At 45.1% G+C, this 14,283-nt stretch overlaps 1 pseudogene across 1 annotated transcript in view; it reads left to right on the top strand.

The window, feature by feature from the left end:
- Positions 1–429: 429 nt before the first annotated feature.
- The window catches only part of LOC147007096 (dynein axonemal heavy chain 17-like), a 28,473-nt pseudogene continuing 14,619 nt past the window's right edge, over positions 430–14,283 (top strand). Inside the window, exons 1-8 of the transcript XR_015054406.1 lie at positions 430–634; positions 861–1,025; positions 1,129–1,269; positions 4,901–5,071; positions 6,415–6,537; positions 8,519–8,712; positions 8,924–9,072; positions 12,921–13,048. The product of XR_015054406.1 is annotated as a dynein axonemal heavy chain 17-like (transcript). The remainder of the gene's footprint in view (positions 635–860; positions 1,026–1,128; positions 1,270–4,900; positions 5,072–6,414; positions 6,538–8,518; positions 8,713–8,923; positions 9,073–12,920; positions 13,049–14,283) is intronic.

The following is a 14,283-nucleotide window of genomic DNA, read 5'->3' as shown; positions in this document are numbered from 1 at the left end:
AATTCAGCAGCCAATGGGGCTCAAACTCAAGACCCAAGGATCCTAAGCCAGCTACCCTAACCACTAAGGCAACACCCTGCTATAAAAAAAATCTAAAGGTGAAAAATAGATTTTGAATCACCAGTGAAGAAAAATAGAACAAAAAAAATAAAGGGAAAAAATAGCAACCACTTTGGTGTGACGAAAACAAAGAATAGAAAAATAGTGAAAAAATAGGAACAAATCTGGAGTAAAAATCACGGTCCAGGAAAACAGTGAAAAAAGTCAAGCTCAATGATGCCAGAAGATTTGAGTAACACCTGGTCATGACAACAGACACCATCAATGTGTTAACAGTAAATACCACAACAGAAACATTGATGCCGTTCATTCGTTCACAAATGATGAACAATGACAGCGGCAACGGCCTTGCTTTCATTCCATTAACAGATACATAAAAATCGGAGATCGAGAGGTGTCATACCACCCAAGCTTCAGACTCCTGCTGCACACGAAGCTGGCAAACCCCCACTACCAGCCCGAACTGCAGGCCCAGTGCACGCTCATAAACTTCCTCGTCACTCGTGCCGGCCTTGAAGAACAGCTGCTTGCTACAGTGGTAGCCAAAGAGAGACCGGATCTTGAGGAACTCAAGGTCAGAAAACGTGCTTAAGGAAGTATACCTCTCAAAGTGACTCCTATCTCCATCAAAACGCAGTATTTCAAAAGAACAACTGTTTGAATCACTGAAACTTCTTGTGATGCTGAATTGTATTGAGATCGATGCTAAAAAAAAAAAAACATTTTCCTCTTCTTTGCATCAACTTTTAGCCTTTCACAAGTAGAGTCAGAGTGTAACAGTGTGTTCCGGTATGATTCAGGCCAACCTCACAAAACAGCAGAATGACTTCAAGATCTCTCTGAAGCAGCTGGAGGACTCTTTGCTGGCCAAGTTATCTGCCGCTTCTGGGAACTTCCTGGGTGACACAGAGCTTGTCGAGAATCTAGAAAGTACAAAGAACACTGCGACTAAGATCGAGAAAAAGGTATGGAAGGAGATTTGGATTATTTATTTGTTCTTTTACGAGTAGCCATTGATCATGATCTGTTTTCGGTGTTATCGGTGAGCAAACGTGGGCTACCTCGCAGGTTGCAGAAGCGAAGGCCACGGAAGTGAAGATTAACGAGGCTCGGGAATTCTACAGGCCAGCAGCAATACGCGCCTCGCTTCTTTACTTCATCCTGAATGATCTGAACAAAATCAATCCCAACTACCAGTTTTCCCTTAAGGTATGTGCATTTGTATCCTTGTCGTCCCAATGGAAGTACACCTAAAATTGAGTCGATTGGTTATATCGAGACACCAGACGATTATATCAGTCAGAGACCCAGACTTCCAAATGCATTGGCTGGCTACTGCTAGTTGGTCCACGACTGGAGAAAATCCTTTTGGTTGAATCAATAATTTTGTCACTTTGTTATCCCAGTCGACTCGGGTAATTTCCCTGCAGTCCTTATGAACCCATTATTGTTGCCAAGTGTGTTGCCGTTTGTTTCATCCAACTGAACACATCTTTCACCCTGCCTCTGCCTCGGAGGGCCTTCAAGGTATTCATGAGGTCTTTTTCTCACCACATTTCCCCTGTCCCACGTAGTTTATCAACGCTCAGCCGACAAAGTGCCTTGCAAGGCTGCCTGCCCCCCATGCTCTCTCTCTCTCTCTCTCTCTCTCTCTCTCTCTCTCTCTCTCTCTCTCTCTCTCTCTCTCTCTCTCTCTCTCTCTCTCTCTCTCTCTCTCTCTCTCAGCAGCTTCACCAGTCCATTCAAGGTTCCCACCCAGTCCGACTTGAGAGTTACTCACAGGTCGTGTCAAAAGGACCACAACATTTGCTGATTGGGTCATCTTTTGGTTTTTTGTTTCTTGAAGAACCTCCACAAAATGCGATTTGTATAAGAAGCTGCATAAAGCAACCATGAAGGGATACCCAAGGAAAGGCCTTTGCTGTTTCAAGCCCTTTACAAGAGTTCCTCCACAGCTATAACGACGTTCACAAACAGTATATACATGAGAATCCCAATGCTACACACCCCCTCAGCTGCCGGACTGGTTTCGTCGCTTGTTGGCGAATCATCAGCGACAGCACAGACAGAAATTCAGACAAACAAGGCTTCCAAGCACGTACCACCTAAGGACAAGCTGAAGCTGAGCAGACAGGACCATTTCACATCGTCCTGTCATTACTGCCCTGTCTTACTGCATTACTGCCCTGTCATTACATTACTGCCCTGCCCCGCTCGTTACATTTGTGAAGCTCAGCTCAAGTCTTTCACCAACCCGCTGGCCACGACTGACATTCGACGAAGGTTCGGGAAGGAATCTGGAACTTGTTCAGGGTGCCGGCAATAGTTCACCTACTCTTTGCGAAGGACACCGTGGGATCTCTAACGTCCACCAACTTATGTCAATAGATGGGATGCCCAGTTTAATAATGGCACATACTCTGCCTGTGAAAGGCTGGGATGACAGCTTGTAACTGGGCCGACATTTGAACCCAGGCCAGACAGCTTGGAGACGAATCTGCATACCGCGAGGCCATCCTACCACCCATCTTCATCACCGTCCTTGCTGCTTATGTATGGTGGTATAAAAACAAAATCGCTTCCGCTCCGCTGCAAAGCTCAGTGTTGGATGCTTTGCTTTTAATGTCCGTTTAAAATGAGTGAAAAGAAACATTTTCAAAATTTGAATTGTTCTCACTCAGATTTCAACATCACCGTAATGTTGTTTTAACTTTCTTTCGAGAAGAAGATGATTTATAATACTGGACACCACCAGGGTTGCACTCTACGATAAACCTTTATACATAGAGACAGTTGGGGTCTTCCACCCACCCTCAACCCTGTCCCCCAGATATGCTGCCCTTCCAGAAACCATACTTGGGGTACCATCAGGCAACGTGCCAAATTTGGCTCGATTTGGTTCAGTAATTTTAGTCTTTGAAGCACAAATAAACAAATTCAATTTTATTGTTTGGATATACACACTTCGTACAATTAAATGATCCCACTTTTTGTGTGTGCGGTACTCAATGGGTGAACACCACGTCAAGCATTGCCTTACCCTTGGGTGGATCTCTGCAGTGTTAATGATTTTATTTTTGTATATATGGCCGAGGCTCGTGAAAGAGTAAGTACACTGAACGGATCAGGACGTAACAAACAAAAAACAGGACTTAAAACACGCATGGGGTGGACAAGACGGACACAGAGGATGCATGGGGTGGACAAGATGGACACAGAGGATGCATGGGGTGGACAAGATGGACGCAGAGGATGCATGGGGTGGACAAGTTGGACACAGAGGATGCATGGGGTGGACAAGATGGGCACAGAGGATGCATGAGATGGACAAGATGGACACCGAGGATGCATGAGATGGACAAGATAGGTGCAGAAGAAAACTCGAAGGCGGGAACATTGGAAGGAGGAGGGATTTGTGTGGGGTTAACGAGGGTAGAAAGAAATGATAGTTTTGGATTGGAGACGATATAAGATGGTGGTGAACAGTTGTCTTGAAGACCTGTTGGGGAGAATGAGACTGAAGAGAATGTGGAAGTTGATTCCACAGGTGGGAAAAAGAGTAATGAATGAGAGATGAGCAGTGATCCTGGATTTGGGAAGTTACACCAGAAGTTGGTTGATGGTGGACCGTGTGTGCCCTGCAGAAACCTGGGGTGGGATGTGGGTTGGGGGGGCAGGGAAAGAGAAGAGGGTGCAAGACCAGAAAGGAGGCAGTGGAAGACAGATAGACCACCGACCTGTCAGCGATGGCGAAGTGATTGGCCGATAGATTCAGCTTCATCGTGGGAGATGACAATGATTTTGAAGGACTTGGTTTCTACGGCGACAAGCTGAGCATGAGGTGGTGGGGGGGGGTCAGCCCATATGGGAGAGCAGTACTCCATGATGCTGGGGTTGAAGGTCTTGTCGGTGGATCGTAAGATAGTTTTTCAGGTGTGCCAAGGAACGACGTTGGATGCCCAGTCGGCTGCTGGCTTTGGAGGCCAACTTTGAAATGTGGTTTACCCAAGAAAGATCATGGCTGATATTGAGATCCAGGAGTTTGAATGATTGAACTTCCTAAAGAGGATTGTTAATATACTAGATAGGAGAGTTTGCCAGATGATCTGTTCGGAGAAATCGAGAGAGAGAGAGTGAGACGATTTCAATTATTTTTATCCCCACCACCTCCTTTGATGATTTTATCTTCACCCTCAGGCAGGGGTTGACTTAGTGGTTATGGTGGCTGGCTTGGGATCCTCGGGTCCTGAGTTCAAGGCCTGTTTTCCACTGAATTAACACCAAGTGGGGTTAACTCAGCATGTCATCCTTCCGTGGTCAGCGAAATGAGCACCAGTGTACTGGTAATAGAGGCAACGCATCAGCGGAATCGCCGCGTCCCGAACCATTGATGCAACCAGCAGCCTCAATGCTGCTGCACACGAGAGTGTGTGGGTATCCCAACCCTGCTCCACCCCTCCCCCCACACCCCTCCTGCTCCAAATACAAACTCCACTCTCAATCCACACCAAGCCACTTGAGACTGGTTCTGTTGATGTTGAAAAGGCAGGGATTGTTTCCTCCACGGACAGGTTCTATGAGGACTGAAAACCGAGCACGGGAGAGTCGGATTGGAGGGTAGTGAAGAAGATGAGGTGGCTGAGAAAGAGACAGGGACAGCAAAGGAGTACAGCGATAACGAGGCCCCCGGTTTAGAGTGCGGACGAGTCAAAGACCTGATGGATTTTTAACGTTTTGTTTTTTAAGTCAAGTATGTACTCCATTTAAAATGACGGATAACGGATCCTTTGTTACACATCACGAGATTGTAAAACTTTCATTCTTTTTTCACTCTTTGCAGGAGTTCAAAGTCGTGTTTGAGAAAGCTATAGAATGGGCAGAGCAAGCTGAGGAAGTTGTTCAGCGTGTTACCAATTTGATTGAGGAGGTGACCTTTTCTGTGTTCAACTACACGAGCCGTGGACTATTTGAACGTGACAAGCTCATCTTCACCGCACAAGTCACATTTCAGGTGAGCTCGTTGTGCTGCTTGAGTTACCCCTTGTGGAACACTTCTATCATTGGTATTTCTTCATGAACCACAATATTATTTGGAGCAATAAACAAATGGCTCCATGTTTGCTTCAAAAGGCTGAATGCCGAAACTCCTTGTTTGCTTCAAAATCTTGTGTCCGAAACCCATCTGTACCCACCTTACCCAGTCGCACCCAACTGTCCCTGGACTCTATGTCCTTTTCTCCCGACAAGGTGGAGAGTTTACTGTCACACCTCGACTCAGATTCTGCAACCGGTTCAGACGGCATCAGCCCACGTGTCCTCAAAGCCTGCTCTTCTCCTCTTGCTCACCCTCTCTCTGTTCTATTCACCCTCTCATTTGCTCAAGGCCATCTGCCATCCGCTTGGAAATCTGCAAACATCACTGCCCTGCATAAAAAAGGTGCAAAGACAGATCCCTGCAACTACAGACCAATCAGCCTTCTCCCAATCATCAGCAAGGTGATGGAATCCATCATCGCTTCAGACATCAAATCCTTCCTCTTCTCCAATGGCTTGATTTCCGATCATCAATTTGGTTTCAGACCAGGTCACTCTACCCTGGATATGCTGCTTCTGCTCTCCCAACAATGGATGGAGGTCCTCAATGCCAGACATGAAATCAGAGCCAGATCCCGAGACATATCACGTGCTTTCAATACGGTTTGGCACCCCGCCCTGCTCACCAAACTCTCTTCCTTTGGTGTCCAACACCATCTCCACTCATGGCTCGCAGACTTTCTCTCCTGTCGCAGTCAACGTGTGGCCCTGAATGGAGTTCTTTCATCCCCTCTTCCTGTCCAGACTGGAGTTCCTCAATTCAGTGTTCTGGGCCCTGTTCTTTTTCTGGTTTTCATCAATGATCTCTCCGACTCTCTGGAAAATCCTCTTTATCTATTTGCTGATGACTCCACCCTCTGCCGTACCATCTGTCATCCCTCAGACTGGCAAGCAGCAGCTTCTTCGCTCTCTGCAGATCTGGATAAGCTGGTCCAACATGTGGAACTGGACTGGTTGCAGAATCACAAGCCGGTCCAACACGTGGAACAAGCTGGTCTTTCAATCCTGAAAAATCTCACACTCTCACTATGTCTCTCCGAAAGGACCGTCTGGAACCCGCCCCCCCAGCTCCCCCATCTAAAGATAACAAAAAACAATGACCTCAACCATCGAAGATTCGGTGTTCTTCCATGATAAATGATGAAAAATTAGTTGTGTGGTGGGGAGGGGAAGGGGGCCGAAATGGGCCACTCGAGGGTGTTCGATCGGGAGAATAAAGAGTTCATTAATTCTGCGATGATTCTTATGTTCCCAACACAGGTCCTCCTGATGAAACAGGATATCAGTGCAGCGGAACTTGATTTCCTGCTTCGGTTTCCCGCCAAAGCTGGCTTGAACTCTCCAGTTGATTTCATATCGAACCAAGGTTGGGGAGGAATCAAGGTATGTTGCACACAAAAAGGCAGCCATTCCTTATTTTGTTGCCTCGTATTTCCCCCTCCAATTTAAACTCCCTCATATTAAATTAATTAATGGTTTCTGCTCATTTGATCAATTTAGCTGCAAGTAACAATGGACCGTGGGTTTTGTGAAAAGACCGTCTGGGCAACCCTCCCATCTACCTCCGTAACAATCCTCTTGAAGATTTTTCGTCTTCACTATCAGCCATGATCTTTGTTGTGCCAATCACATCTCGAAGTTGGGCTCCCAAGGCCAGTTGCCAACTGTGCATCCTGCATCATACAAAATCTTTCCCTGGCACACCTGAACTTTTATCTTCCGAAAAGGCTTCTCATCTGCAGCTTGATGGAGCACTGCCCTCCCCTCTGGGCTGGCTCCCCTGCCTCACGTCTTGCTCAGCCTGATGCCTGTGACATCAAGGCCCTCAAGATCATTGGAATCTCCTGCGATGAAGCTGAGTTTCTGGACCTATCACTTCGCTATCACAGACAGGTCGGTGGTCTCTCTGTCTGACACCGCCTCCTTTTTGCTCTTGCTCCCTCTGCCGTTTCTGTGCTCTGATTTGCTGTCAGTCTCCATATTTGCTGTCTCCTTGATTCCCACAGCGATTGTCATACTTTGATCAACATGATGTTTATTCATTCCATCATGTCTCGAACAACAGCCGAAGAGATTTGTACTTTGGTCAGAGGAGCCAAACAGGGCAGATGAGGAACTTCAGATCAGATTGGATGGAAAGTTGGTCTCTACCATGTCCAGAAAGGGAGGACACAACATGTGCACAAATTGGGAAGGCCACAAATTGTCTGAAAATTGTCTGAAGCGGGGGAATGAACTCTCAAGGTAAACTGTGATTCACCACCGAGGATGAGGTCTCCACTGTTGATGGAAAAGCAGAAGAGTCAGAATTAAGAGTCAGGGCCAGCTTCAGAGAGGAACGTTTTGCTCAACACACAATGTCTGGAGAAGAGACAACAACTTGAATGAAGACATTGGTGATGTGAGACCAGATTCCTCAAATGTGAGAGGTCCATCCTGTTAAGGTATGGGGAGGAATAAGAGCTGAAATGGTGTGAAGGGGGGGGAAGGTGGTGAGGGGTTGTTGGTGAGAGAGATGCAGTGGCTGTTTCATATCGGGCAGGTTAACCGCCATGTGGTTACACTCACTGAAAGTCAGATTCCAATTCAGATCGCATCCCAATCTCAGAAATATGGAGGCACACATTGTGGAAGAGACCAATAATGATGGAGCAACTGGAAGATTCAGGTGTGGGTGGCAAAGAATAGGAAATACTTGAACACAAGGCAGGGGTAAGGAAATGGGGAAAGTATAGAGAAAGGAAATGATATTTTTAATCTCATTTGAATCTCTCTTAGCAGCAACCGCTCGCTGGACACAAAGTCCGACCAGCGACAGCCAAGGATTCTCCGAAGAGACCTGGTACCAAAGGAATTAAGTCTCCATCGAAGATCCTTGATCATAGTCCAAGTCTCACATCCACAGAGCAAGACTGGAAGCACCAAGGACCCGAAGACTCGGACTTTCGTCCGGCCACACCCCATGATCCAGTGAATCCATGACTCCTCAGGCCCGACCCAGACGTCTGTTGACCTCTGGCTCACAGCCAGCAAAGGGGGGGGGGGACCAACTCCATATTAATGGCCATGATTTTGGAATGAGATGTTGGACGAGCAGGTGTCCACATACGAATATGGCCACGTGGTGTATTTCACACTTGTACGGCCAACGTTCAATAAGTGTTATTTTTCACTGTTGTTGCACCTTTTCCTTTCAATAGAAGCAGCTGTCATTGTGATTGTGTAAATTATTGTTTAATGGGATGAGCGTGTAAAATTAGTGTTCGAATGGCAAACAGACGAGCTTTACCTGCTTGACAGTGAGGGCCTTGTTTCGATCGATCATGTAATTGCAATCCCTGGAGAAGCTCCAACGTGCCTCCAGGCTCTCTGTGACATGGAGGAGTTCAAGAATCTGGACGGAGACATCGAGGGTTCAGCGAAACGCTGGAAATCGTTTGTGGAAGCAGAGGCGGCTGAAAAGACGACATTTCCCCAGGAATGGAGGAATAAATCAGCGTTACAGAAATTGTGCATGATGCGATGCCTCTGTCCCGACCGGATGACTTACGCCGTCTGGTAAGACTTTCGATCGTGAACTTCTGCTGAGGATTTTTTTCTTTTTGCAGAGATTTTCATCCAATCAGCGTTATCCTTGTTGAGAAAGGGATTTGACCGATGTCGGTGCAAACAATTTTATTTGGAGAGAAAACTTTCAGACGTCTTGAAGCCGTCTCTACTTGAAGCATTTCGTTCAACCGTTGTTGCTTTTTCTTTTACCCCGTCCCAGGAACTTCATCGAAGAAAAGCTCGGAATGCGTTACGTCGAAGGCCGTAGCCTGGACTTTGCGAAATCATACCAAGAGAGTGGCCCGTCAACGCCCGTTTTCTTCATCCTCTCTCCCGGTGTTGACCCTCTCAAGGACGTCGAGGCTTTAGGTGTGTTGGTGTTCTGCGATGCGAGCAGAGTACCCGCCCTGTGGGCACTCTTGTTCCAAGCATGCGACATAACTTTATTTGGGCGGTGTATAGGTAACTGACAGCTGGGTTATGTCCATGAAGCAAAAACATCTCCACTGCGCTGGAAATCGTGGAGACTTGTAATACCCTTTCTCACCTGGAGTGGCGCTACACGATACATACACATTTACATTGATAATTTGTTTCTCTCCTTCCCCTCCCCCCCCTCCCCCAAGAGCACCAGCAAATGTAAAATCACCCCCACTACATTAATTGGGGTCATGCTGATCCTATTTAGGAAACTATAAAGAAGATACAGCTTGGAACTGGAGAGGCGCGATCGGAGATCGCTGACGGTTCCCGGTGTAGCCAACTCATAACATCAGCCAATTGAAATTTTGCTCATAATGGAAAAAATATATAAAAAAACCCGGAAAATTAAATAATTTAAAATTTTTAAATGATTTAAAATTTGGGGGGGAAAAAAGTTGAAAATTTAAAAGATAAATTATAAAATGAAAATACCCATATAAAACACTGTGCGTTTGTGTATTTGTCTGTCCGCTTTCGTAAGGACGATTTAAGAAGGGTTGTCGAGGGCAATCGTTTAACACGACGGTGTGTTCACTTCGGTCTATTTTTCAGGATTAAAAATAAACTCCAAAAACATATCTCAAAAAAGAGTAATTACGTCTCTTCTGTCGGAAGTGTAGACGGTGTCGAGCAAACCGGGCCTCAAGGGCTCGGTTTTTTTTATTTTTTTTTATTTTTTTTTATTTTATTTTACAGAAGCATTTTTTAAAATAACAATTAATACAAGGCACAGGGAAGTGAAGTTCACTGCACGTGTCGCGTCACGTAGGCAGAGTTCAACGAGTTGAATCCGTGGGATGTCGAATAAATAAAGAACATTTTTGCGCACCTGACACTAGGCCGAGGGTTCAGGCTTCGGCACGCTCAATGAGGCTGTACCCTCGGAATGAAAGGTCCCAGAAGATAAAGTATATGATCACATTTGTTCACGTGGTGTTTTAAAATAACGCTTCTTGCTACGAAACATCAGATCTTCCAGTGTGTTTGAATATTTGGAATAAAGTAATTACAACCCGTCGTTTTTCACTGTTTTTATACGAGTATGAAACAATTGAAAAAATGTAATAATTTAACTTTTTATCCGTGTCTCGTGTAGCGAACGTTGGCTCTAAGAGAGCTCCGCGTTGTTCTTCTTCTTGTTGTTGTTCTTCTTGTTCTTCTGGTGAAGACAAAACCTTTACAACTCGGTTCTTTTATATACAGGATCCGGATCGCCTTAAAACTAAACACCTGTACACAACCTCGCATTGAGGGTGCCTTTTGAGAGCGTCTATCATGAACTTTTAAATATATTTGGACATTTGCTTTAAAGTTTCGAAAAGTTCACGTTACTATTTAAGGATTATTCCATTTAATGTATTGTAATTTCGTAAATACATTATTTATTTCGTAAATACACTATATTTCGTAAATTCACTATTTATTTCGTAAATACACGATATTTCGTAAATACACTATTTATTTCGTAAATACACTATGGCGGGTCTCGCTATTGGCTTAATCAAGGCACGTGACGAAATATCGGAAGTTGTTGTTGTTGTTGTTTTTTTATTCTTCTTCCTCTTCTTGTTCTTGTTCTTCTGGTGAAGACAAAACCTTGAGAACGCGGCTTTTGGACACATTTGTCCTTGTTTTAAAAAGGGAACTTGAAAGAAATTAAATAATTGAAAAATAAATAACTCAAAATTGGAGAAACAAAAAAAACAACAAAAACCACTGACAATGGGAAAATTATTTATTTAAAAATTAAATAATGGGGAAAACATTCATTCCGAAAGTGGGACACCACACCGACAATAAACCCTTAATCCCTCCCTCCCTTCAGAGAACCATAATAAATAGACCTGCCGACGTCACGAACAATTCTGTTCATTTATTCACGTACGTGTTCGTCACGTGACACTTGTTTGAAAACCCTCACCACCTTCAAAACGTCACATGCTTCGTCACCTTTACTGTCCATGCTCATTGAGACACCTGAAGTTACTCTGTTAACCTCATCATTGCCCGACCCTGGGGTTGTGAAACTGAACCCTCACCCGCTTTGTTCTGCATCTCTGGAAGGTTTTCTCTCCGACTGTGACGTGGTGGACGTTTACAAATCCGTTCATCTCATATTTTGTTTGAAATGGCACTGCACCTTCCGGATAATCATCACAACCATTGTCATTTAATTTTTGGCGTTTAGCTGTGTCTGTTTACCACCAGCAACAACATCGTGTTTGGTGCATTCTGTGCATTCTGCATGTGTTGTGAAAGTCCTGCGAAGTGGAAGGAGGTTGTTTTCACCCCTGTCTGTCCGTTTGTTTGTCTGTCTGTCTGTCTGTGAGCAGGATATCTCAAAAAGTTGTGGACGGATTCGGACGAAACTCGGTGGATGCGTTGGGCGTGTGACGAGGACGAATCGATTCACTTTCGGTGAAGAACCCGACACAGGATCGGACCACCAGAATTATTTAATTTTTTAAGTGATTATTCATCATTGAGAGATCGGGCCAAAGACGTTATCCATCCATCCAATGGGAGCACACTCTGTGCAGAGCATATCGGTGCTGCCGAAGCACGCTCTTGGGCGACTGGGCACAATCCTGGACCGGTCACCACTCTGACACAGGACAATCGAATGGCTCAATCATCCCAGCAGGCTGGTACTCACTTTGCCGACCTCAGAAGGATGACGGGCTGAGTTAACCCCACCTGGTATTAATTGAACAGCTGAGCAGGACTTGAACTCAGGAGCCTTGGATCCCAAACCCTCCAACCAAACTATTAAACGAACACCGAGAATAAAATCGAGATATAACAAGATACTTCAAACATTTATTGGACCCGGAATGTTCTACAGGATCAGGCGTTGAGTGGCGGAGGTGTGCGCTCCACCGAGTGCCCTTCTCGTTTCATCTGATGTCGACGCGGCCCTGTATCACTCTGTGGATATCTTCATTCGTTTCCTGTTGAGATGTCACGGAGAACGTGTCCCAGCCGCACTGATATATCTTTACAATCACCTTCCTGATTCTTCTGTCCTGTTCCTTTGACTCCTCTTCCCTCCACTTTTTGTCCCCCGCCCCTCCGACAAGGTCTGAGACTAGGGATATTAACATGATCTCCGTCCGTCCGTCCGTCTGACCGACCGACCGATCGTCCGTCCATGTACTGCAGCGTCCGCGATATTTCAGACACTGTTGAGAATTTCGCTTTCATCTTAAAGATATCTATTTCTCGTGACATCATCGCAACCTCATTTGATCACGGCGGTGATTGTCTGGATTGTGTTGCCATGGCAACCGTCTCAGCAACTTAACTTGTGCACGCGATATTTCAAAAACCGCTCAAGATTTATCTTTCCACATGAGACACATTGATTCCTCACACCACCCAGAAGGCGGCGGACATGGAGCATCAGTTCCTTGTTCCTTATTCATTGAGTCTTCTGACTTGAGTTGGTCTGCTTGTTCAACACAGCCAGCTGCACGCCACTGAAGTGAGTGTCAGTGTTCCCAGGTCACATTGACTGTACTGCTGGTTTCTCTCATTTGTTCGTCTGGCTTGTTGCGATCCATCATGCACAACTCTGAAATCGCAGTGACGTCATACATTTATTTGAGACTGCACCGACCGACATGTGACTTGTTTTTAAGTTTTAATTTTTCTTGTCTTGCTTTTGGAATCACCTTTTGCCAATGTTGCTTGGGATTATAAAATGTAAGTAATTCTATTTGTCATCCATTCAGGAAGGAAGCTCGGTTTCACATTTGATAATGGCAACTTCCACAACGTGTCACTGGGTCAGGGTCAAGAGGTCGTAGCTGAGCAAGCACTGGATGTGGCAGCACAAGATGGACACTGGGTCATCCTACAGGTGTTTTGTGCGATCGTATATCACGATCATTAAATCACAATGATTTGAATCAGCAGGGAGGAGATGGAGGGAATCGTATTCAGGAATATTTTCTGTCGTTCCTGGGATTTGTTGAACCTCACATGTCAGTGTGGATTTGATGATCCTCAGGTGTCAGTGTGGTTTTGATGGTCCTCAGATGTCAGTGTGGTTTTGATGATCCTCAGGTGTCTGTGGTTTTGATGATCCTCAGGTGTCAGTGTGGTTTTGATGATCCTCAGGTGTCAGTGTGGTTTTGATGGTCCTCAGGTGTCAGTGTGGTTTTGATGATCCTCAGATGTCAGTGTGGTTTTGATGATCCTCAGATGTCATTGTGGTTTTGATGATCCTCAGATGTCAGTGTGGTTTTGATGATCCTCAGATGTCAGTGTGGTTTTGATGGTCCTCAGATGTCAATGTGGTTTTGATGATCCTCAGATGTCATTGTGGTTTTGATAGTCCTCAGACATCAGTGTGGTTTTGATTGTCCTCAGACATCAGTGTGGTTTTGATGACCTCAGATGTCATTGTGGTTTTGATGATCCTCAGATGTCATTGTGGTTTTGATGATCCTCAGATGTCAGTGTGGTTTTGATGGTTCTCAGATTTCAGTGTGGTTTTGATGATCCTCAGATGTCAGTGTGGTTTTGATTGTCCTCAGATATCAGTGTGGTTTTGATGGTCCTCAGATATCAGTGTGGTTTTGATGACCTCAGATGTCATTGTGGTTTTGATGATCCTCAGATGTCATTGTGGTTTTGATGATCCTCAGATGTCATTGTGGTTTTGATGATCCTCAGATGTCAGTGTGGTTTTGATGGTTCTCAGATTTCAGTGTGGTTTTGATGATCCTCAGATGTCAGTGTGGTTTTGATGATCCTCAGATGTCAGTGTGGTTTTGATGGTTCTCAGATTTCAGTGTGGTTTTGATGATCCTCAGATGTCATTGTGGTTTTGATGGTCCTCAGATATCAGTGTGGTTTTGATGATCCTCAGATGTCAGTGTGGTTTTGATGGTTCTCAGATATCAGTTTGGTTTTGATGATCCTCAGATGTCATTGTGGTTTTGATGATCCTCAGATATCAGTGTGGTTTTGATGATCCTCAGATATCAGTGTGGTTTTGTTGATCCTCAGATGTCATTTTGGTTTTGATGGTCCTCAGATATCAGTGTGGTTTTGATTTTCCTCAGATATCAGTTTGGTTTTGATGATCCT

Source organism: Eptatretus burgeri, unplaced genomic scaffold (genome assembly GCF_056783735.1).
Source record: "Eptatretus burgeri isolate ZD-2024b unplaced genomic scaffold, Ebu_testis_v1 Ebu_testis_scaffold_696, whole genome shotgun sequence".
Classification (NCBI taxonomy): Eukaryota; Metazoa; Chordata; class Myxini; order Myxiniformes; family Myxinidae; genus Eptatretus; species Eptatretus burgeri.
The sequence above is the reverse complement of the archived record's forward strand: the minus strand, read 5'-3'. Positions and strand labels throughout refer to the sequence as shown.